Below are 22,921 nucleotides of genomic sequence, written 5' to 3' on the forward strand. Positions count from 1 at the left end.
TTGCATTTAAATTGTTGAGATTCATTCTAAAGCAACCATGAAGTGGAAAATGAATTTAGAGAAATCAACTGCTCGATTGAGAGATTGTAGTGTTTTATGGTGATTGTAAAAAATTCAGCTAATTTGATTCTCGTTTCGAATTCGATCAACTAGGTCAGATTTAGTTACTCTTGTAAACCTATATCTATATATTATACACTCCAAAGAGCAACCCCTATCAATTCAAAGAAAATGGAAAAATGGACCGTTGGATGACATTATTACAATAAATTATGAGTGTGGTAAAAAATTTAGCCAATTTCACCATATTTTCGAATCCGATTGAGTTGGTCAACCGTCGTCACTTGTATGTTTTCTTGGTTGACCGATGGCATGACGACCGCGAAACGTGCTTATTTTTTCACATCACGTTTGTAAATATTCCATCGATGGATGTGTGTGGACATGAGATAAAAAAAATTAATTTTAATTTCAAACACATTGGCCTATACTAATTTTCCTTCTAAAGTTGTATGACTTATACATTACATTTACATTGTTGAGGTTCATTCTAAAGCAACCATGAAGTGGAAAATAAATTCGGAGAAACCAACCGCTCGATGGAGAGATTGTAATGTTTTATGGTGGTTGTAGAAAATTTAGCCAATTTGGTTCTCGTTTCGAATTCGATCCACTAGGTCAAACTTAGTTACTCTTATAAACTTATATTTATATATCATACACTCTAAAGAGCAACCCCTATCAATTCAAAGAAAATGGAAAAACCGACCATTGGATGAGTTTATTACAATAAATTATGAGTGTGGTAAAAAATTTAGTTAATTTCACCATATTTTCGAATCGATCGAATTGGTCAACCGATATGTAGAATATATATATGCACTAATGCACATATTCTATATAGAAGTATAAGAACTTCCACACACACACACACACACACACACACACACAGACAAACACATACACACATATATATAAGGGTTAAATACTATTTACTCCCTGAACTTTCAGGAAAAAAACAGTTCAGTCCCTGCCTTTTCAATTTCACACGTTTACTCCCTCATCTCTCAATTTTGGACCAATATGTCCAATTTGTTATTCTCCGACCAAAATGTCTATTCTACCCTTAAATTTTTTAATTAATTTTTTTTTTTGAAAATATTTTTTTCTCTTTTTTTTATTTTTTTTTTCCTTTTTTTGATTGAGCAGATGAAGAGAGGTTTTGTGTTTCAGATTGATTTGGTCGCTTTAGAAATTTTGGTGTTGAAGGAGAAGAGAGGTGGAAGAAGAAGAGATAAACAAAAAAGGAAAAAATAAGATAAAAAATAAATTAAGAAAAAGAAAAAGATGAACTGAGGTTATAATAGACATTTTAATAGAGTTTTTTTTACGGAATGGACCTATTGGTTCAAAATTGAGAGATGAGGGAGTAAACGTGTGAAATTGAAAAGTCAGGGACTGAACTGTTTTTTCCCTGAAAGTTCAGGGAATAAATAGTATTTAACCCTATATATAAACACACACACACATATACATATATATATATATATATATATATATATATAAACACACACACACACAAATATAAATCTATATGTGTGTGTACACACACACACAGATATATATATATATATAAAATATTTTATGGGCCTTTACAGGTCGGGCTTGGCGGGCCTTTGGCTGGCTGGGCCGAGTTTTTGAGGGCTTTTGGCGGGCCGGCCCACTACCCATAGAGGCGGGCTTTTTAACGGCCTGGGCTGGGCTTTTAGCGCTCAGGGCCAGCGGGCCTCCATCAGCCCACTTGATCCGCGGGCTTTTTGATGAGGCCTATTTCAAGTGAAGCATGTCTATTTGCGAAATATGCGGAGTTTATATATATTATGTGTTTGATCCATTGTTTGACCAGTCATGGAACATGAGAACTTCTTGATTGATTTTTCCGAGGTAAGGATGTGTCACATAGTAGTATAGGGCTAGAGAAGGCCAATAGGGTTCCCGTGGGGTACACTAAATTGAAGGATAATCAATAAGAATGGATGATGCGATGTGATAAATCGCTGTGAATTGATATGTATAAGATATACTACTTTCTAGCGTGTGTAAAATGACATGGCTTTACTGGCAGATTACATGATCTACTCACTGAGCGCGTGGTTTTACTCACCCACCCATCTCTAATACCTTTTGCAGAGAAGTACTTAGGTTTTGACCAGCCGAAGTGGGTTGGTCGAGCCTAGAAGGAAGATTTTATTTACATTCTGCTTTGTAACACTCACACCTCAGATTCGGGGTCAGGTGCTTAAAATCCACCGACACCGGGTCCAGGGCGTGACATTTTTGCACAGCCCCATTTGGGCCCCCGGTCTGTCTCGATGTCCTTGACGTCGCCTTTGCAAACGTCAGCAATGGTGAGATCGACGCTGGAGCAAAATGGCCGACCCATTCGATTCTTCTTTCTCCCTCTTTTTCAGATCAAAGAAAAATCTCTCCATCAATCACACCCATTACCTGAGCCCTAGTTGAACAAAGCTTTCCATCAATCACACCCAAGACCGAATCATAAAAACATATAATTTTCTTAAGTTTATTAATATCATACAATATCATTAACCATTTTAGAGAAATCCACTGCTAATATTATCATTAAGCCCAATTCTTAAAAGTAATTTTTTAAGAGCATCTTTAATAAACTCTCAATTTTGGCTCTTTAGCTATTTTAGAGAGCATGTTTGCATTTTTATCTATTTTACCAGCTGCACCAGAATCCTAAGTGGCTCTCCATTATAACTTTTAACTATCTTGCTCCTAAATAGAGAGAGCAATATGAAACTCTCTATAATTTAAAACATTCTTTTTAAGTTATTTTATGTAGGCCTCATCAAAAAGCCAGCGGATCAAGTGGGCCGATGGAGGCCCGCCGGCCCTACAAAAAGCCCGCAAAAACCCGGCCTGGCCGGTAAAAGCCCATAAAATATTATATATATATATGTATATGTGTGTGTGTGTGTGTGTATTTATAAACACACACACACACACATCTACATATATATATATATATATATATATGTAGATGTGTGTGTGTGTGTGTTTATAAATACACACACACACACATATAGATATATATATATATATATATATGTGTGTGTGTGTGTGTGTGTGTGTGTTTATAAACATATGGAAGCTTGTAGAATCAGTGAGAAAAAATGTCTAGCTGGGCCTTCTGTTACTATCTTCTTCTTCTCCTTGAGCTTGCTATTCTTCTTTGCAATATGTGAAGCTTCCAAATGCTCAGTTCAAGGTGAGTTTAGGGTTTCATATTGTAGATAAATATGTGTGTGTTTATAAATACACACACACACACACACACACACACACACACACACACTATGCCAAAAATGTCATCAGACGATAGACATCAGACAACTAAAAGCTGGTTTTCTATTGTCTGAGTTTTTCAGACGACAGATAAATTAAATCTGTTGTCTGAATACACTGAAAAACAATACTTGTTTCATTTTCAATATATGATCATATTCAGACAACATATATATGTTGTTGTAAAAGATTGAAAATTTTCATATCAAACCCAAAGTAATTCCCTCCAAGAAGTTGAAGTACTTTCCCTCTCAAAGTTTCAAAACCCAAGTTGACTAGTCATTAGGGGTGATATTCAGACAACACAATTTCTTAATTGTGTTGTCTGAGTAAGCTATGTTTGACTTTTTTATGTTAACTCTCCCTTTCTCTTTCTCTCCCAACGATTGTAGTCCCACTCTCTCTCTCTCTCTCTCTCTCTCTCTCCATCTCTTTCTTTTGCTTTCCCAAACTTCAAAAACCAACAACTTCCCCAACAGACCACTGCAATCAGCCTCATCTGTACGATGCCTCCGCCTTTTCCTCTTCTTGCTCAACCCTCCATTCAGATCCAGTCCTCGGAAGGAGACGGTGGTTTTTCAATTTAGGCGTTTAGGGTTCTTCTAGTTTTGGGGTTCTTTTGGTTTTGGAGGGGAGAGAGTCCACCTGATCCACTTTCTCTCTCCCTATCATCCACTCATTTTCTCACGCCTTCTCTGCTCAAAAACCCAGATCTGTCTTCAAACCAAACCCTTGTCAGACCGCCTCTCCTACTCGTCGAACTCTTCTTACTCCGATTCAGGCCAAAGAGAGGTTGTCGAAGCCGCTCGCTTTTGGTCGCATGCTGCACTTCGTCGTCGCCGCTATGGTAAGCTTATCTCTCTGCTTTGAGTTCGTCTGCTTAATTCATTTCTAGACGTGATTTCTTAGTTTTTCCATCTGAATACCATCTGTGATTGTTGGCAAGAAGTTGATTACAAAATATGCCAATCGAAAATTCCCACTAGTTTATCGCCAACCAAATAACAATTCAATCAACTCTCGCGTTATACATTGTTTTCATCTTTAGTAGTCAGATTGGAATGGAATTGAAGTATACTGTTAACTGTTAAAATTTTTAGATTTTGTTTACCATGTGGTAATTGGATTTATACACTCTTAGTTTCTCTGCAAACTGGTAGTGCAATAAGTTTTGTTAGTTTGTATGTTCTGTTACTGAATTTAAAAGGAATCTACTGCTTATATATGTAGTATTTTAATGGGAAAATGGTCCGTACGGTACCTCGCCTTTGGCTCCTTATAACTTTTGGTACCTGACAAAAAAAATATATCAATACGGTACCTGAAGTTCTCTGCCCGAGCGAGGATTGGTACATATGGCCGTTAGCTCCGTTACATTGTCTACCAGCTGACAATTTTTGAAGGGTATTTTCGTCCTTTCATGCCTTAATTTTTTTTTTTTTCTAAGCATCTCTCTCTCTCTCTCTCTCTCTCTCTCTCTCTCTCTCTCTCTCTCTCTCTCTCTCTCTCTGTTTCTGCATATCTATGTGCTGAGGAGGAGTAATAACTTCCTCGTCTCCTCCCACGTGGGAGGACGGCGGCGGCTCCGGCGCATTTTCCGACGAGGCCATTATAAATATTCCCGAAACTCAGATCCCCGAGCACAAGCTCAAGGCCCTATCAGAATATTATGCACAGCCGAATCAAACCCCCAGAACCGAAAATCCAATTCCGACTCGTCTTCAAAATCATTCACCAAATGAACCCCAAAGTGGGGAGTTTGGTTGCTTCAAATACAACATTTCACAATCAAATTCCCAATTAGTAAACACAAACACGAAAACAACGAAGCTCCTCATCCACCACCAAAAGAAACGGCGATGGTGGATGGAAAGCCACCTAAAGAAACGGCGCTCTGCACCTTCCTTTCACTTTTCTCAGTCCTCACACTTCACTAGCTTCAATGGCGAGCCATTGGTCCGTCGCAGGTCTGAAACGGTGGCTCCCACATCTGGACGCGTGGAGGCAGATTTCATCACTCAACTCTTCCTCCTCGCCGGTAGCTGAGCTCAAGAGCAAGATTTTCAAGCTAAAAAATATGGGGCACCCAATCACTCCCCCCTCCTCATCCACCACCACAGCCACCATTAGATCATCTATGGCCACCACCACCACCAATTGGGTCTTACCTTCTTCAAACTCCAGTAGCTTCTCTGTAATGGTCTCCTCAATCACATCCAACTCCTCCTTCGACTTAAAGCCACTCTTTCTCACATTTTCTTCTAAAATCATTTAATTTGAAATCCCACAAGTGCCAGCTCCACAACTTTCATGGGCAAGACCAAACCTGACGAGAAGGATCTTGACTCCTACAAGATTCGTCTCTCTCAAAAACCCAAATTTTATTTTTTAATTTTAGCTTCTGAAAATAACGAGGTTGAGGAGAATGGGAAGTTATTGGATGAAATTGGGGGAGAGATAGATGGGGAAACTAAGATGCTTCTGAGCTTGTAGCGAAATTGAGATCCAAGGAGCATAAATTCATTGCCTCTATTTCTTTTGCATTGCCTCCAGATCCAAGGAGCATAGCTGCATTGTTACCTAGTTATTGGATGCAAAAAGTAGTAAAAACCCAGAAGGATTCGCATCAATTTTGGTTTGTAATTCCATGCACAAAAAAGGAGGAGAACTGAGGAAAAAAAGGTTCAAAAAAAAATTGAGGAAAAAAACAAAATAAAAAAAGAATAAAGGGTAAATTGGTCATTTTATGATCAAAATTGCCAGCTGGCAGACGATGTAACGGAGCTAACAGCCATATGTACCAATCCTCGGTCGGGCAGAGAACTTTAGGTACCGTATTGATATTTTTTTTTTGTCAGGTACCAAAAGTTATAAAGAGCCAAAGGCGGGGTACCGTACGGGCCATTTTCCCTATTTTAATTGTGGGTTCTTCATGATTGCTGATTATTGCAATTTGTCTATTGGATTGTGTTTATAGTTCAAGAGGAAGCTCATAGAGCCCAAGGGGGAGAATGTCACTCTTGGACCTGCTGTCCGTGATGGAGAGTATGTACGTTTTTGGTGTCGCTCACATCTTTGCCTCGTTCAATGATACATTCATTGTAAGTTGTGCATCTTCTTGAATCTAACTATCATCGACTTGCAGAGTTCGGAGTTGTAAATGAGTTTTATGTATTTTAATTGCAGCATGGGGATGTCCTCTTCATAATGCTATTGTTTGGATGGCTGGTAATGCTCTATTTGCAGGTATTATTTTTTACTTTGACAATAGAATCTTATTTGGGTTTTGATTGTTGTCATGGTATATTGGTTTAATGCATGTGAGAAGCTTCCTCCTTGTTGGAAAGAGAAGGCAGTAGAGATTTAATTCATGAACATCGGTTTTGTTGGTAATGAATTGCTTGCACTACACCAAAAATGTTATCAGACAACGGTAGAAAACCGTTGTGGGATTTGGAGTCCCATCGTTGTAGAGTGAGCCGTTGTCTGATGAAAAATCAGACAATGGTGGAACACAGTTGTGTGATAAACACACAGACAACAGGTATGTATTATAACTGTTGTGTGATAGCTCGGCAGATGCCAAGTGCAGCTGCGCAGCAGTTGAGGCTCTGTCTTCAGACAACAGTGCCAGTTTTAAGTTGTTGTAGGTTAAGCATATCAGACAACATTTTTTTATTTTGTCTGTTGTCTGATTGCTCTTCCAACTTCAGTTCTTGGACTATATCTGTTGTGTGATTAAATTTAGGACAACAGAGTTCAATTGGTTCTATTGTGTGATTAACTTGTAGGACAACAGAGTTCAATTAATTCTGCTGTCTGAGTGTAAATCAGAAGACACTGATTCGTTAAAAACCGATGTGTGATATGATTGATTACAATGTCTCATTTTTGACCATTTAGACAACAGGCAGTGATCATTATATCTAATCTGTTGTGTGATCATTTGAACATCCAATTCCTGAATTAGATTCTGCATCCATTTGGTCCATTTACCAAATGAACAGTACTCTATCAAATACAAACATTGCAAACCATCAAATGATTCATATAACCAATACTTTAAACTTCAAAAGCAAAAGGGGTGCATTTCCCAATCATTGAAACCAACATTTTACATAAGAAGAGCATTCTAGTGCATGCCCATCTACTTGGGACATCAAAAGCTGATCCACACATATATTGTTCCAAAACATGCCACACATGGTGCATGACAATGTACCAGCAGAGAAGCACAAAAAAGATGCTTTCCTTATCTAAAATGTACCAGCAGCAAGTGCGCTACTTCATGACTCGTGCACATATGTGTTGACAACAAACTTCCCCCACTCATTTCGCACTTGATCAATATCCGCTTGGGTGTATTGGCTGCTGTCTCTCCTCTCCCACTGAAATCAGTTTATTAGAAAATCATGTATCTTCAGATTTAAAGTATAACCAAGAATCTGAGCAATGGCAGAAGACACACTATTGCACTCTTTCTCAATATGACATCAAATTATGACTCTCTTTGATATTCAATATAATGACGTTAGCTCTTACATTCAGAAGCTAGCTAGAGGAGAGACCTAGTAGACACTGATTATGGAGTCTACTCATAATGGCCAAATTAGGTTACCAACAGGAAAACAGAACATATGAACAGTCGGGCTGATCTTTAACTCATGGAATGATGAGGAACAGAAGATTGACAACTCAATAGATATTAGAAATTGTTAGTCCCTCAGTACCTAGTGCACAGTGCATTGAAGAAAACTGTGACGCTATATGAAAACAAAACCTCAAATTTAATCTCTGTATACCATTTATCAGTCAACTTATTGTACCAGTAACCCCATGACCTAATATCATGTCAATTCATATATATAAAGTTTTCATCTGAATGAAAGAGATTTAAATATGACCTTTAGGTTTGGGAACAAGATGAGGACTCCATATATACCCATAGGGAACGTCAGCAGGAGTACTATAGTATCCACTTAAATATGTGGTATGTCTCAGCTTCAACATTTTCTTCCTAAACTCATTTATCATGTCTCAAATTCCTAGCCAAATTAATGCATCAACTATTTGATATGATAGCTGGAAAGAAAAGAAAAAATTGTTCAACAGCAAAATAAAGAATTGGCCAACAAAAGCACCAATGCAAATCAAAATCAGTAAGATATTTAAGTTTGATATGAGACTCACTCTATATCCAATATGTTGCTTGACACGGGATAGAGGATGAGGGAATTCACTGGTAGGCCTAAGAAAAAGTAAGCATATTATCAAGAAATATAATATACAAATCTGATATGAAGATAGGAAGCTACATACGAACATAGAGTCATGAAAGAATGAGGAAAATTATCCTTTGTTAGGATGAGGCACTTATTTGAGTATTTAATCCAAAAACGTCCCCATTGAAAATGAGAAGGGATAAAGAATAAAATTAATAAAATTTACCAAACTTTAGAAAAGCTATATATATGTGATGAACATTCCCTATACTGGTATCCATTATGTGTCTTTAAGAAACACATAGCACCAAAACAAACAATGGACACAGAAAGTCTAAACCAATAACAAGATAATAGTTAATTAGAAATACTTACGTCCATGGCATTGTGAAAAATATATGAATCGGTATTTTTGTGCCTAAGCAACATGAGAGTGCCCTGGACCACGATTTGCAAAGATTAAGAGACCACAAAATAATTTCAAACCACATAAAAATAAAAATAAAAGATCTTTTGGTTTTTATTATTTTCCAATAGAACATAAGCATGAAGCCTTTTAAAGAAGTTCAAGACATTGAGCTAATTAGCCAAGAAGGGAGTTTGGTTCCAAAGGAAAGGTTGTAATTTGAAGAGAATAAAAGCACTATAATTTCTGGCAGAGTTTAGTTCATAGATATATGTACAAATTTTGATTTAAATTCCAGTTTGTTACCATTTTTTTCTCTTGATCCACTGTATATTACTCAGATTTCACACAAAATAGAGTTTTAGTTCATTTCCACGGAACCAATATGTCAAATTGACTTGCAAAATATCAATATGTGAAGAAAAAGTCAATTATTTCAGTGGTTATAGTAACCACAAATACCATTAGCTCTTAGTTTTCTTGAAAACACAAGTAATTAAATAAATAAATAAATAAGATGACGAAATCTAACCATAAGCTGGTGGGTTGGGAATTATTGCATCTGCTTTAAACGGGACTTTGGAATCAGGATCAGGTTCCGATGGCAAGAAACGGGACTTTGGACTTTGGAATCAGCACGCAGGAAGTAAAGAAAATATTATTTCTTTTATTTGCTGTCGCTAAATAGATACTTCCGAAGGTCCCGATGGCAAGAAACCTTTATTCTTGACCATATCTATAAATATATAATATAAAGCTATTATTAAAGCTTACATTTATGGACAAACCAAAAACAAGTGTATGGAGCCGAACAAAGAACCTTTCAATATTGATACAGAAGGACAAGCATCAAGCCAATGCAATTTTTTAAGTACAAAAACTTTAAGCATCCAATAAAGAATGGCATATTCCCAAAATCCCAGTAGATTTGTAACATTGAGTTTTATTTATCAAGAATTCATATCATGTGGCTCACTGTAGAATTCAAAATCCCAGGAAAGCCATCATTGGATATTTCATTAACAGATTCATATGTGTGAAGCTTGTGATCCTCAGCAATTTCCAGAATTATGTTAGAGACTACCAAGATAGCACTTGGAATTTGGACGGTGAAGTAGATATCCATTTCAGAGGTGAGCTGTATGGAAGGTGCTTGGTAAAAAAATAACTTCAATGAGAAACTTACAGAAGGTGCAAACTGAAATTCTCCTATACATATAATTTGGTTCAATCTCACAACCAATTCTAGCATAAACACCCCCATCGCTGACTCTATTGATTGAAGCCTTTTGAGACAGTTAGGTGCACATTTGTGTGTTCTTGAAGGAACATACAGGCAAAAAGGCATGAATCTTCAATTCTAACATATCCAAGTTTATTTCTGGCACCAAAATACATCCAGAATTACTCAATAAAGCATAACAAGGCGAAAGTTAATACTTTACACGCTATGAATAAGTCTGATAGATCAAACGAGATAGTTGGTAAATACCTTGTCCTTCATTAAAAAGAAAATAAGAACCTATCAATCACCAAAATTAACAGAACAGAAAAAAAAAAAAGACTCATCATGTAAGCAGGATATCCAAAAAGAAAAAAGTTCAAAAATATTTACTTACATTCGGCAAGAACTTTTGGATCTCCACCTAAAGGAAAGAACTCCAACCCAGCAGTAAGGACAAAATCTTTGAAATTTGCATGAGTTGCTAACCTAACCCTATTTCCTGCAAAGTTGAGTAACATCCCATCATTTCACAGATAAGGTTCTCAGATATCACGACCAAGAAAGCTCTCTTTATATATTCTCATTCCTGGCCTGTGAACTTCAATTCCATATAAATAAAATTTCTCAAGTACTCATATTTATACAGCCAACATAAAGATGAATTGAAAGTAACTAATAGATCATGTAGTCAATTTCCAAACCAGCCTTTTTTATTAGTGAACACCCAAGATTAACAACTCAGGGGCGTAATAATATCACCTAAGCAACAGCTAAGTACCAAAAACCATCAGATGGTTTAATAATTGCAATGCACAGGAAGAAATGAACAAAGATAAGGAGATAAGGTAGAGGGAGAGAGAGAGATTTAGAGGAAATTAGAGAGATGAAAGACAGAGCACTCATGGTAATCAAGCATCAATCATTCAGAAAACAATCGTCCTCCAGAATCTTTTTGCGAGAAATCCTATACAACTTTTGTACTTAATTATCCAATTTAATAAATTCACTTTTTTTTTACAAAGAGATAGAATTAAAAAAACACATGTTGCCATATCAGTTGGAGGGGCGCATTCGTTGTTCTTTAAAGAGGATCCCCCAAAATATTGAAGTTAGATTTTGCTTTCAAGATATTCAATATCATGCAATCGTTTCTACAATATTGTACGGGCACAAACCTAGCAATAATTCAACAAAGCTACTGAACTTCAAAAACATAAACAGTAGCTATTTCTGATTGAACCTGCATCTCATTACTCAACCTAATCAACAGTAGCCATCACTAGATCACCAACATATTACCATTGAAGTGAACAATTTCTAAAGAAAGTAGACACAAAATCATACAAAATTTAACTGAGAAAGCCTAACTATTGAGAAAGCCTAAATAACCTGCAATTTCTTTCCGAAAAGAGATGGAGGCATTTGGAATACATACAGAGATTGAGCGACGGGACTTGGCGGGAACTGCGGGGGAGAATAGCAACGACAATACTAAGAGGATTTGAATTGCAATTACCAATTGTTGAAAGTAGTGATGCAGAGGCCTTGGAATAATTGGAGAAGATGGTCTGCTGCAGATTCTCTGCAAATAAGGCAAACTAGCTGGGCATAGAACAATGTAAGATTCTTTCTATCAAAGAAAGCAAATAAGCAAAGCGAGATGAGATTTTGAAGCTACTAAGCTGATGAATAACCAACAAAATGTGGTTATAATTGAGATTAAAAACCAAACAAATCACAGTTTTTCACCAAAACAAATCAAAATTAAACTCACCAAGAATCGCTGAGAAACCCCCCAAATCCCCAAATCGAAGAACCCACAAATGGAACCCTAGTTTCAACTCCGGTATTTCGATGTCTAGATTGAAACCCATTTTTCTTCTATCTTTTCCCCAATACGAAGAACCCATGAATAGATCGAAATCTTAAGCGATTGTACAGATGGGTATAATCTTAATCGATGATTGCAGTGATGGATGAATACAGTGAGCCCTAATCGAGATATATTTTGATGACAGATGGTGTTTTGATGAGAGACCCACCATCAAATTGCTCACTACAGACAGGTTCGTTGCCGGAGCACCATTAATAGAGAGTGACGAAGAGAAAAGAGAAAGAGAGAGAGATCTGCTCAATAGCTTCAAGTCGGCTGCGCAAGAACAACAAGGTCAGGGCTTCTGCATGTTAATTAAACTTAAACCGCACAGTTTTGGTTGAGGTGCGAATTACCTTCGTGGTGATTTTGCTTAGAATCAAAACTCCGAGCTTCTTCCTTTTTGGTTTGCAGGTGAGGGGAGATGAGAGAGGGAATGGGTTGGCATGGCTTCTGAGAGATAGACCTAATCTCATGACAGATGGTGTTTTCATGAGAGACCCATGGTGTTTTGATGAGAGAGTGATAGTTTTTGATGAAGTTGAGAAGAGAGCTGCTCGATGAGAGGAAACGGCTATTTTGACAAAGTGTTGACGGAGAGACAGCAAATCCAATAAACCACTAGGCTAAAAATTCAATCAGACAACAGTTATCAGACGACATCAAACATTTTAACTGTCATCTGAAATAATCAGACGACAGCAAAAAAATATCTGTCGTCTGAATTTTTGGATCCAACGACAGTTATTATTTGGCTGTTGTGTAATTACTTTTCAGACAATGGTTGATATTATGATGTTGTCTGAATGGATCAATTCAGACAACAGTTATTATTTCGATGTTGTCCAAGGTTTATTCAGACAATGGTTGATTTTTGATGTTGTCTGATTGTTTTCAATCACACAACTGTTATTAGTTGTCTGTCGTGGAATAACCTTTAAGTCAATGCTTGAGAAAAGATGTTGTCTGATTTGTTTGTTTCATACAACTGTTTTTATTCATCTGTTGTCACATTGTCTTCAGACAATGCACCTTAAATGATGTTGTCTGAATTTAGTTTTTTTTTCTTTTCTTTTCCTCTAGCTCTCCCGATACAAGCTAAGTTTTAGCTACCTAGGGTTAGATATATACGACTTCCCACACTTGGACAAAAATCTTTCCCTCTCCATTCGACTAAAACACCCGAGCTCCCGCCTCTCTTTGTCAAAATCACTTTCAATCTCATCGGCCCTCAGCCCCAAGACCTCCTCTAGCTCTGAGAACCTCTCTCTCTCTCTCTCTCTCTCTCTCTCTTAAATAGATCGTACTCTCATCTCTCTCTCCCACCGCAGTGACAGCCAGTCGACCACCATTGCAGTGACCGCCAGTCGACCACCACCGCAGTGACCGCCAGTCGACCACCACCGCAGTGACCTCCAGTGGTCGCGAATCAGTCGTGACTCCTCTCCAATACTATTCATCTCCGATTCGGTACCGGCGTAGTTTTACCCATCTCCAAACGTACAGTCTCAATCAAATCTAGTTCTTCCTTCTCTTTTTTATTGGGTTTCTGAATTGATTGATGCCAGTTGAAATTGTTTGGGTTTCTTGACTGGGTTTTTTGAAATTGTTGTTTCTTATCAATTATGTTTCTGAAATTGATTTTTTGGGATATTGTGTCTGATTCGAAGCCATTTTGGAATACGGTTGTTTGGGATATTATTGTTTCACAAGAATTTTGGTTCAATTGGAACAAGCTATTTTGTTGTTGTTGTCTTAGTTGCTGGAATGAATAATACAGTCTGTAGGTTTTGCGCAGCTCCCGTTCATATGACAAGTTTCTAAGGTTCATGAACCTTCAGGTTTTTTGCTATTGATACATGGACACCTGGATTTGGAAAATTATTGGGTTTATTTTGTTTAGGGTTTTTTATTTGCATTCTCAAATATGTTGTTTATCTAAAAATCAGAACCCTTATTTATAGTTAGCTATGCTTATTTGTGTGACAAATATATTGACTGTATGTAATGTGAATATGAAAATAAGAAATCTTAGGTACATTGGAAATTAATCACTTTATAACTTACCAGATTGCGAAGTTGATGGCTGTTTGTGTGAATGTGAATTATATTCTGTTGCCTTCAATGACTATATAAGTGAAATTCTTTTTTTGGATTAATAATTTCTTCTTGTTAAGTTCCTGCTTAACAGCATTGTTGTTTTCTCTTTGCCTTACTTATATTAATAAGCCATGAGGGATTATATCACTTTCACAAGTCTGCACACACGGAACCTTTCAACAACATGTCTTCTTTCTTTTTCTTTTTCCAGCCTTTCTGAAATGCTTGCATGTTCACATAAAAACAGGGAAGGGAGAAAGAATTAGGTTCGGCCATAGGTGCTAAGAAAGAGAATGGGGAGTTTAGAAGTAAACTTGTGGTTCAAAGCTAGTGCTGTGTATTGTTGGAACAATTTATGGTACTTGGTGAGATGTTACCCAAAGGGGCTTGTGTGTGTAGCAATTATACCCATATATGTTGTTAGCTTATTGGTACACTATTGGGTGACTGCATAATGTATTGTAATTCTACTCTTCAGGTCGATGATGACTGGCAGTTCCTTCTAGAGAACAACAGCTTGCAGGTTGAGGAGACGGTAAAATAAATATTCTGATCAATATTATGCAGAAGTAATTTTCTAGAATTCTTTCTTTTTCCAGTAATACTGCACAATCTGATCAAATTCTTTTGTTTCCATTATCAACAATATTATATGAGTGTTTGACACTTCCTATATTATAATGGTTTAGTTTTTTTTTTTTGGTTAAAAAGAGTAATGATGGAGTTACTTATAGTTTTGTTGTTGTTGTTGTTGTTGCATGTTGGAAAGAGTAATGATGGAGTTATGGTTGATTCCATTCCAGACCTACCATAGAATGATTCAAATAGAAAACATGTAGGCTGAGAATGTTTTATTTCCATTAATAGTAATGGTTACTTATAATCTGTGGCATGATTACTTATATATACATCTCTAACATGATTACTTATATATCTTGGTATTGAGTCAAAAATGGGATCTTAATGATCCTTATTCAAAAATGTTAAACTTGTAAACTAGTTTGAACAACAATCTACCTTGTTGTACATCAAGTTTGTATGGCTTTGAACTTGGAGATAACTTTTGTATGTATTGTCATAGGTGAATTTGGTGATTGAAAAGGAATCTAGGCGGATCAACTAAGGAGGCTGGTGGATGTAGATAAGCTTGTTGCTGTGGCAAACTAGTTTAGATAAGCACTTTTGGTGAGTATTGCTAAGTCTCTCTTATTTTGTACTAGTGCAGCATATAGGTGTATAATTTTAGTTGTTGTGTTTGTTGATGTGGTTGCTGATTTCCTTGTCATTAATATGATGCAGTTTATAATGTATATGTTCCTGACTGTATAGTTGTGATGATTGCATTGGCTGCCTATATGTGCTGTGATTCTATGACTTGCATATATATATATAGTACACTTCTGGTTGTGATGTAATGTTAGATATATTAAGTTGTTTTGTTTTGTAGTTGCATCCATGGATTATATCTAAGTTGTCTGGTTTTTCATTGTAAGATGGATAAATCATGGATGCATGTTGATAGAAGATCGTGAGCTTTTGAGTTAGGCGTTGAAGAATTGATTTTGTTTGCATTGGAGAGTGGTTGTGATGTCAATAAACTTTGTTGTCCTTGTGTGAGATGTGGGCATGGTAAATCTTGGAAGGCTAGGGTAGTAAAGGATCATTTGGTTGAGTTTGGTATTGATAAAAGTTACACAAAATGGATATGGCATGGGGAACTCTCGTCAAATGAGATGAGCAAACTCGAAGGGAATTCTGAAACCGTAGAAATGGTACAGAATGACACAAGTAGAGGGGGGTCCGATGATGAGGAGTTTTCAGTAGACTCCGATGAATTTTTAAGGTTTGTTGAGGATAACGACAAACCTCTTTACCCTGGTTGTACTCGTTTTACCAAGTTAAATGGACTTGTTAAAACTTATAATCTGAAAACAAAGCATGGGTTGAGTGATGCGTGCTATTCCGACATGTTGATATTGATTGGAATGTTGCTTCCAGAAGGTAATGAAGTACCAGGTTCTTTCTATGAGGCCAAAAAGAGTTTGTGTGCGTTGGGAATGACTTATGAAAAGATACATACATGTCCTAACGATTGTATCTTATATAGGGAGATGTATGTTGATGCCACTAGCTGCCCTACTTGTGGTATCTCTAGGTGGAAGTTGGGAAAGAATAAAGTAGAAAAAGTCGGGGTTCCAGGGAAAGTGTTGTGGTATTTTCCACCTATACCTAGATTCAAGATGATGTTTCAGTCGACAAAGACAGCTAAAAGCTTAACATGGCATGCTGATGAGCGACTGAAGGATGATAAAATGAGGCATCCGGCTGATTCTCCTACTTGGAAGTTAGTGGACGATAAGTGGCCTACCTTTAGTTCAGAGCCTAGGAATCTAAGGCTAGCGCTATCCTCTGATGGCTTCAATCCCCACAGCTCCCTTTCTAGTAGATACTCTTGCTGGACTGTTATACTAGTGACCTACAATCTTCCCCCATGGCTCTGCATGAAGAGGAAGTACATGATGCTCACCTTGTTAATCTCTGGACCTAAACAACCTGGAAATGACATTGATATCTATCTCCAACCATTGATTGATGATTTGAAGATTTTGTGGGATGGGGTTGAAGGGTATATGATGGTTACAGGAAACAGTACTTTAAACTTAAAGCAGTGCTCTTTTGGACCATTAACGACTTCCCTGCATATGGGAACTTGTCAGGCAGCATTGTGAAAGGATACAATGCGTGTCCTGTTTGTTTAGAGCATACGAAACCTCATAGGCTGGGTCATGGTCAAAAGATGTCGTACATGCGGCATCGAAGATTCTTACCCCGTCACCATCCTTATCGAAAACAGGCAGCAACTTTCGATAACACTGAAGAACATGATCTTGCTCCTATTCCATTAAGTGGACATGAGGTGTTGAAAAGAGTAGAAGGTTTAAACCGGCCTTTTGGTAAAAAGCACCTTCATCCTCCATATAAGGGTGTTGAAGATGACAGTAGACCTTGTTGGAAGAAGAAATCTGTTTTCTTCGAACTTGAGTATTGGGAGTTTCTGCCCGTTCGACATAATCTTGATGTAATGCACATCGAGAAGAATGTTTGCGATGCACTAATCGGTACATTGTTGAACATTCCTGGGAAAACAAAGGATGGGGTGGCTACTCATTTAGATATGGTGGCAATGGGTATAAGGGCTGGTCTGAAGCCTAAAACTGGGGGAAAAAAAAATTACCTTTAGCAAGTTGGAATCTGATGCTAGATAAAAAGAAAACAGTTTGCAATTCTTTTTTTGGCATGAAGCTAGCTGATCGCTTATGTTCTGATGTGAAGAGTTTAGTGTCCATGGATGATCTACGACTTGTTGTTATGAAATTACATGATTGCCATACCTTGCTCCATCACTTGCTCCCTATTGCAGTTCATTCAGTATTAGAGAAACCAATTAGATATGCTATCATTAAGTTTTGTCTCTTCTTCAAAGCCATATGCAGTAAAGTCATAGATGTAGAGAAGCTAAAAAAAATTCAAGCTGACCTTGTTGAAACAGTTTGTGAGCTTGAGAAATTCTTCCCACCTTCCTTCTTCGATATCATGATTCATCTTTCGGTCCATCTTGTTAGAGAAGTTGAGCTGTGTGGCCCAATTTTCTTTAGATGGATGTATCCCTTTGAAAGGTACATGAAAACATTGAAGGGATATGTTAGAAACCGTAAACATCCAGAAGGTTGCATTGCTGAGTCATACATTGTTGAAGAAGCAGTTGAGTTTTTGGCAGAACGTAATTTTAGTGAACCTACTGTTGGACTACCATTTAGCACCATTTTTGACAATATGGAGGAATGCAGACCTTTGTCAGGTGCCACAATTATCAGCCCAAATGAAAAGCAGTTGCAGCTAGCACATCTTTGTGTATTGCAAAATACAGATGAAGCAAGGCCTTACTTTAAGAAAGTAATCGTTCTGTTCCCTTTTTTTTTTTTTTTAAATCTGTATTATTTCGGTACAAATAATTACATGTAGTTTTTTTACTAAATGTTTTGCATTTTTTTTTGTCTTTTGCAGTGAACATTTGGAATTGTTGAAGCATGTTTTTCCACATTTCAAAAAAAATAAGAAATGGTTGAAGGAGAAGCAGAATAAAACATTTGTGAAATGGATACAAGATAAGGTAAGGACAATGATCTGTTTATTCCAGCACCTTTTGTAGTGTGGGTAGATATTATATATATATGGCAGTTCAAACTGATTATAATGTGATTTCTTTACATGAAGGTTGCTGCTGAAGTTATTGACGATGATAATAATGTTTCGGAACATTTAAGGTGGATTGCTGATGGTCCAAGTTCAGAAGTACCAACATTCAGTGGTTACAAGATAAATGGGATTAACTTCAACACCAAAGATCGTGATGATGTTCGATCAGTTCAATGCAGTGGTGTATCATTGTTCGCCAATGCAATGCTAGTCTCTAGTGCGAAGGATAAAAACCCGATTAATGATGATACGACTTTCTATGGAATCGTTAAAGATATATGGGAGTTAGACTATCATAGCTTTAGGGTTCCTATATTCTACTGTGATTGGGTTGACATTGATAAAAGCATTAAGATAGATGACATGGGATATACATTAGTAAATTTGAATAGGTTAGGTCATTTTAATGATCCTTTTGTGTTAGGTACAGATGTGAAGCAAGTGTGCTATATAGATGACCCTCTTAACGCTAATTGGTCAGTAGTCCTACGATGTCCTAATAGGGATTACCATGGTGGTGATGACGAGGAGGTTGGAGTCATTGAACTTGAGAATGAGCCATTTGATGCCACAATGCCTTCCATTGACACTACAAATTTAGATGGTGACCATGCCAGCAATTATATGTGGGATGGTGACGAAGGAATATGGGTTGACTAATGAAATGTGTCAACTCATAGTTTAGGGTTTATTATTGTTATTATTGGCTATGTACTGTACTTATTTGAATTCGGATGTGAATCTTTGTTTTGTTGACGTGTTTCGTTGCTTATCTATGATAATGTTCTCTTATCTGTTATGCTTTCTGTTTTCAAATCTGATCCTTCTTTTTTTCTTTATTCTGGTTTCTTTAAAATAAGGTTAGTATTGCTTTACTATATGATCTAGCCTACCCTATTTATGTTTAACTAACCCTAATGTGTTTTTGGTTATAGATTATGGCTCCTTCAAAGACAAAGGCTGCCACTAGAGCAAGGCAGAATATTATCAATGCATTGAAAGTGACACGAGCGAGGTCTGCACCAAAACCAGCAACTTCTAGTAAGTCAAATGCATCAGAAAATAAGTCATCACCAAAGAGAGCAATGACGTCGCTAAGGGTCAAGAAGTCACTGATGAAGATTAACAAGAAAAAATCATCTAAGGCATGTAGCCCAGAAAAATGCGGCTTAAAGTTGCTGAAGCGTGGTTGTGTTACAATGCACAGGATTGTGAGAAGGAAAATTCTTGGAGTAAAGTTGAAAGTCTTGTTTAATCAGAAGGGGTCACCTTATGGTGCTGCAGCCAAGGAAATGCAGTCATATATAGGGGTGGCACCAATATGGAGACCTTCTTGGAAGCAGGTGCCAAAGGATCGTAAAAATAAGATTTGGCAGTGTGTCGAGGTATTAAAATATTGATCCTTCTTTTCTTTATTAATATAAAGACTCCATGTTCATAGATTGGTTTTAATTTGCATTTTATCATTTGTTTAGATGGCTTTTGAGGTACCCCCGGAGGCAAGGAGAATGGTCCTATCTTCAGCTTCATAGAAGTGGAGAGAATTCAAGAGCAAGCTGACTACACAGTACATCATCCCACATAAGGATGAACCTGAACTGTTAGAGTATCCCCCAGCTGATTACAACTTCATCGAGAAGTCTCATTGGGACATCTTTGTAGCTGATCGATTGTCTGAGGAATTTCAGATACAGTTTTACTGTATTTTCATGTTTTCAGAACTTGGATAAATTATTACTACTCATGTTTTATCTATAGTGACTTGAGATATGATGGTTACTTTGATGGTTTATAGGAAATACAAAAGGTGCAAAAGCGAAAGAGGTCTAAGAACAAGTACCCTCATCGTATGTCGCGTAAGGGATATGCGAATCTAGAGGCTGAATTGATGAGCGTATATAAAGTGATTTACGTATATATCTTGCATGCTGGGTTATTATTAAGGTTAAATGGTTACTTATATTTATGTAATTTTGTAGTCTGAAACCAATCCTGATTCGGAAATCGACCGTGCGACACTGTGGATCAAGGCACGGCAGGATAAACATGGTAACTTCAAAGATGGTGAGGTAGAGAAGTGTGCCACAGACATAGTAAGTAAAGTATTATACTTGTTTTGGTTTATCAAAGCCATTTTCTTACAACCGTATTACAAGATATACAACTTTAAATCAAAAACTGACTTAAATTAAAAATCTGTTATTGTTTTAGGAAAAGCTGAAGATGCAAGTTAGTGATGGTGAGGTGACAACTTGTGGCACTGATGATGTATTGACAAAGGCTCTAGGTAACCCTGAGCACCATGGAAGAGTGCATGGTGTTGGGGGTCATGTCAAGCCTGGCCTATATTTTAACCTACCTTGGCACAAAAGGAAAACTGTTGAAGAGAGAATTAAGGAAGGTTGCAAGAAATTTATAGAGGAGGAGGCAGAGAAAATTGTGGCACGGGAGAGAGCATATTGGGCTGAAACTATAAGGAGGTTGGAAGCAAAAGTTGATGGGAAAACCCTTCCCAATGAGTCCCCTCTGGTAGGCCAGAAGGACCTTGGTTCAGGACAAGGTAGTTGCTCCAATTTACGGGAGAAGTGTGCATTACAACAGATTGAGGAAGCTGCTGTTATCTCTGCAAAGAAGTGGTTAGAGTTAGTGGGTGACATTGTGGAGGAAGTGGAAGAAGATAAGGTTGTACAGGTTCCAGTGGAAGAACCAGCTGCTGCAGTAGTTCATGAGAAGGCTGTGAGGTCGGTTGAAGTTACACAGCAGATATATATGCTCTAGTCTATGATGTAGATAAATTATTTAAACTATTTTGATGCATGTGTTTGATATGTATATTAATGATCAGTGTTGATATGTTGAGTTGTCCTAGATAGTATATTGGTTTATATTGAAACGTGTTCTTTTATAAAACAGGAACTGAAAGAGTTCGAGTGAAAATTGGCTTTAGGGTCAATCGACAATGTTGTTGCCATTGCAACTATTGTTGAAGTGGACACTAATTGCGCAAACCAGACCCTTCATGGTGTTGCTTTGGGAGAAGGGAATGTGCGAGTGTCGATTCTGCGTCCACTTAATGCTGAAGCTAAAGTTCCTTTCCCAGTCACCGATGAGATAGTTACTGTCAAAGATGCTATTGGAACTTACATTGCTTGGCCGAGGGACCTCATACTTCAATCCCCTCCCCAAACTACGAAGGTAAACTAACTGAAACTGAGACTGAAACTGAAACTGAAGCATGCATGTTCTTCCATTGTATATTTATTAATAACTTAAAATGTTATCATGTAGAAACAGCCAAATAAGTCCAATAAGGGTTTAAAAAAGAGGAAAAGGCAAGTAGATAGTCCTGAAGAGGAGTATATTGACTTGAAGAAGCTTCCAAAAGATTACCCTGCGCCTTTGAAGTGCTTGTGGATTTGGGCGAGAGACAATATGGCAAATGGCAAGACAATCTCTTTCAAGTTGGAAGAGAAAGTGTTTGGCATTGACAGGAAGCAATATTTGTTTAAGTCAGACATTCATGCATTGTGTATGATGACTGAACTATCAGGTGGTGTAATCTATATGTATATATGGTAAGTTGGAAAAATCAGTCATTCTTAATGAGTTTTTAGCTTATAAATGTATTCAATATTTATACTCTTATCTATTTTCAAATGTAATAAGGCTGTGTGCTTTTATAGCTACTTGCATGAAGTCTTGAAGAGAGCAAAGATGTCACACATGGTTAGCTTTGTGGACCCTTCACAAATTGGAGCACTTGTAAGTGGAAATACAACAGAAAGATCTCGTTTTCTAGCAAATAGGTTCACAACTGCAGAGAAGGGCCAGATTTTTTTGTTGCCATATAATGCAGGGTGAGTGACTTATCTTGAACTTGTCTAATTAATTACTTGAAACATGTCCTTTAATAAGTAATATATATAATACAAAAACTGAAGCTGACTTGCTGTTTTGCTATAACATTATAAGTAACCATTGGATGTTGACTGTTGTCAATCCGGATGAAGAAACTATCTATTTCATGGATCCATCAAGGCGTCGACTAGTTGGTGGAGAATGGCAGACTGTTGTGGAAAAGTAAGTCTGCCTAAGTCTCTAATTTTGATAAATTGCTGGAATGATGAGTTTTATGTTTGTTCATTTGTTGTTGATTGATTAAACTTATTGCTGGTATCTATTTTATTGTTGAAGTGGGATCAAAATTTACAATGCTCAGAGGAATAGGTCTGGCCAGAAATCAATAGTGTGGTAAAACATGGGGGTATGCTAGTATTCATAATTGTAGGTTTAGACTTTGTACATGCTATGGTTAGTGCACTGTTGAGATTTTGTAATGACTATTTTTAGGGTATTCCAGCACAACAAAATGTGAAGGACTGTGGCATATTCATCATGCGGTACATGAAGGAAATAATTGAGGATAAGAACCTGAGTTTTGCTTCAAATGTAAAGCCTTAAAT

At 37.2% G+C, this 22,921-nt stretch overlaps 1 long non-coding RNA gene across 1 annotated transcript; it reads right to left on the reverse strand.

Annotated features, from left to right (window-relative positions):
• Positions 1 to 9,638: 9,638 nt before the first annotated feature.
• On the reverse strand, positions 9,639 to 12,018 carry LOC112179500. Its single transcript, XR_002927781.2, has 3 exons — positions 11,664 to 12,018; positions 10,623 to 10,727; positions 9,639 to 9,739 (listed from the first exon to the last, which is right to left on the reverse strand). It is a non-coding gene; the product is annotated as an uncharacterized LOC112179500 (long non-coding RNA).
• Positions 12,019 to 22,921: the final 10,903 nt, after the last annotated feature.

This window comes from Rosa chinensis, chromosome 1, assembly GCF_002994745.2.
Source record: "Rosa chinensis cultivar Old Blush chromosome 1, RchiOBHm-V2, whole genome shotgun sequence".
In the NCBI taxonomy this organism is placed as follows: domain Eukaryota; kingdom Viridiplantae; phylum Streptophyta; class Magnoliopsida; order Rosales; family Rosaceae; genus Rosa; species Rosa chinensis.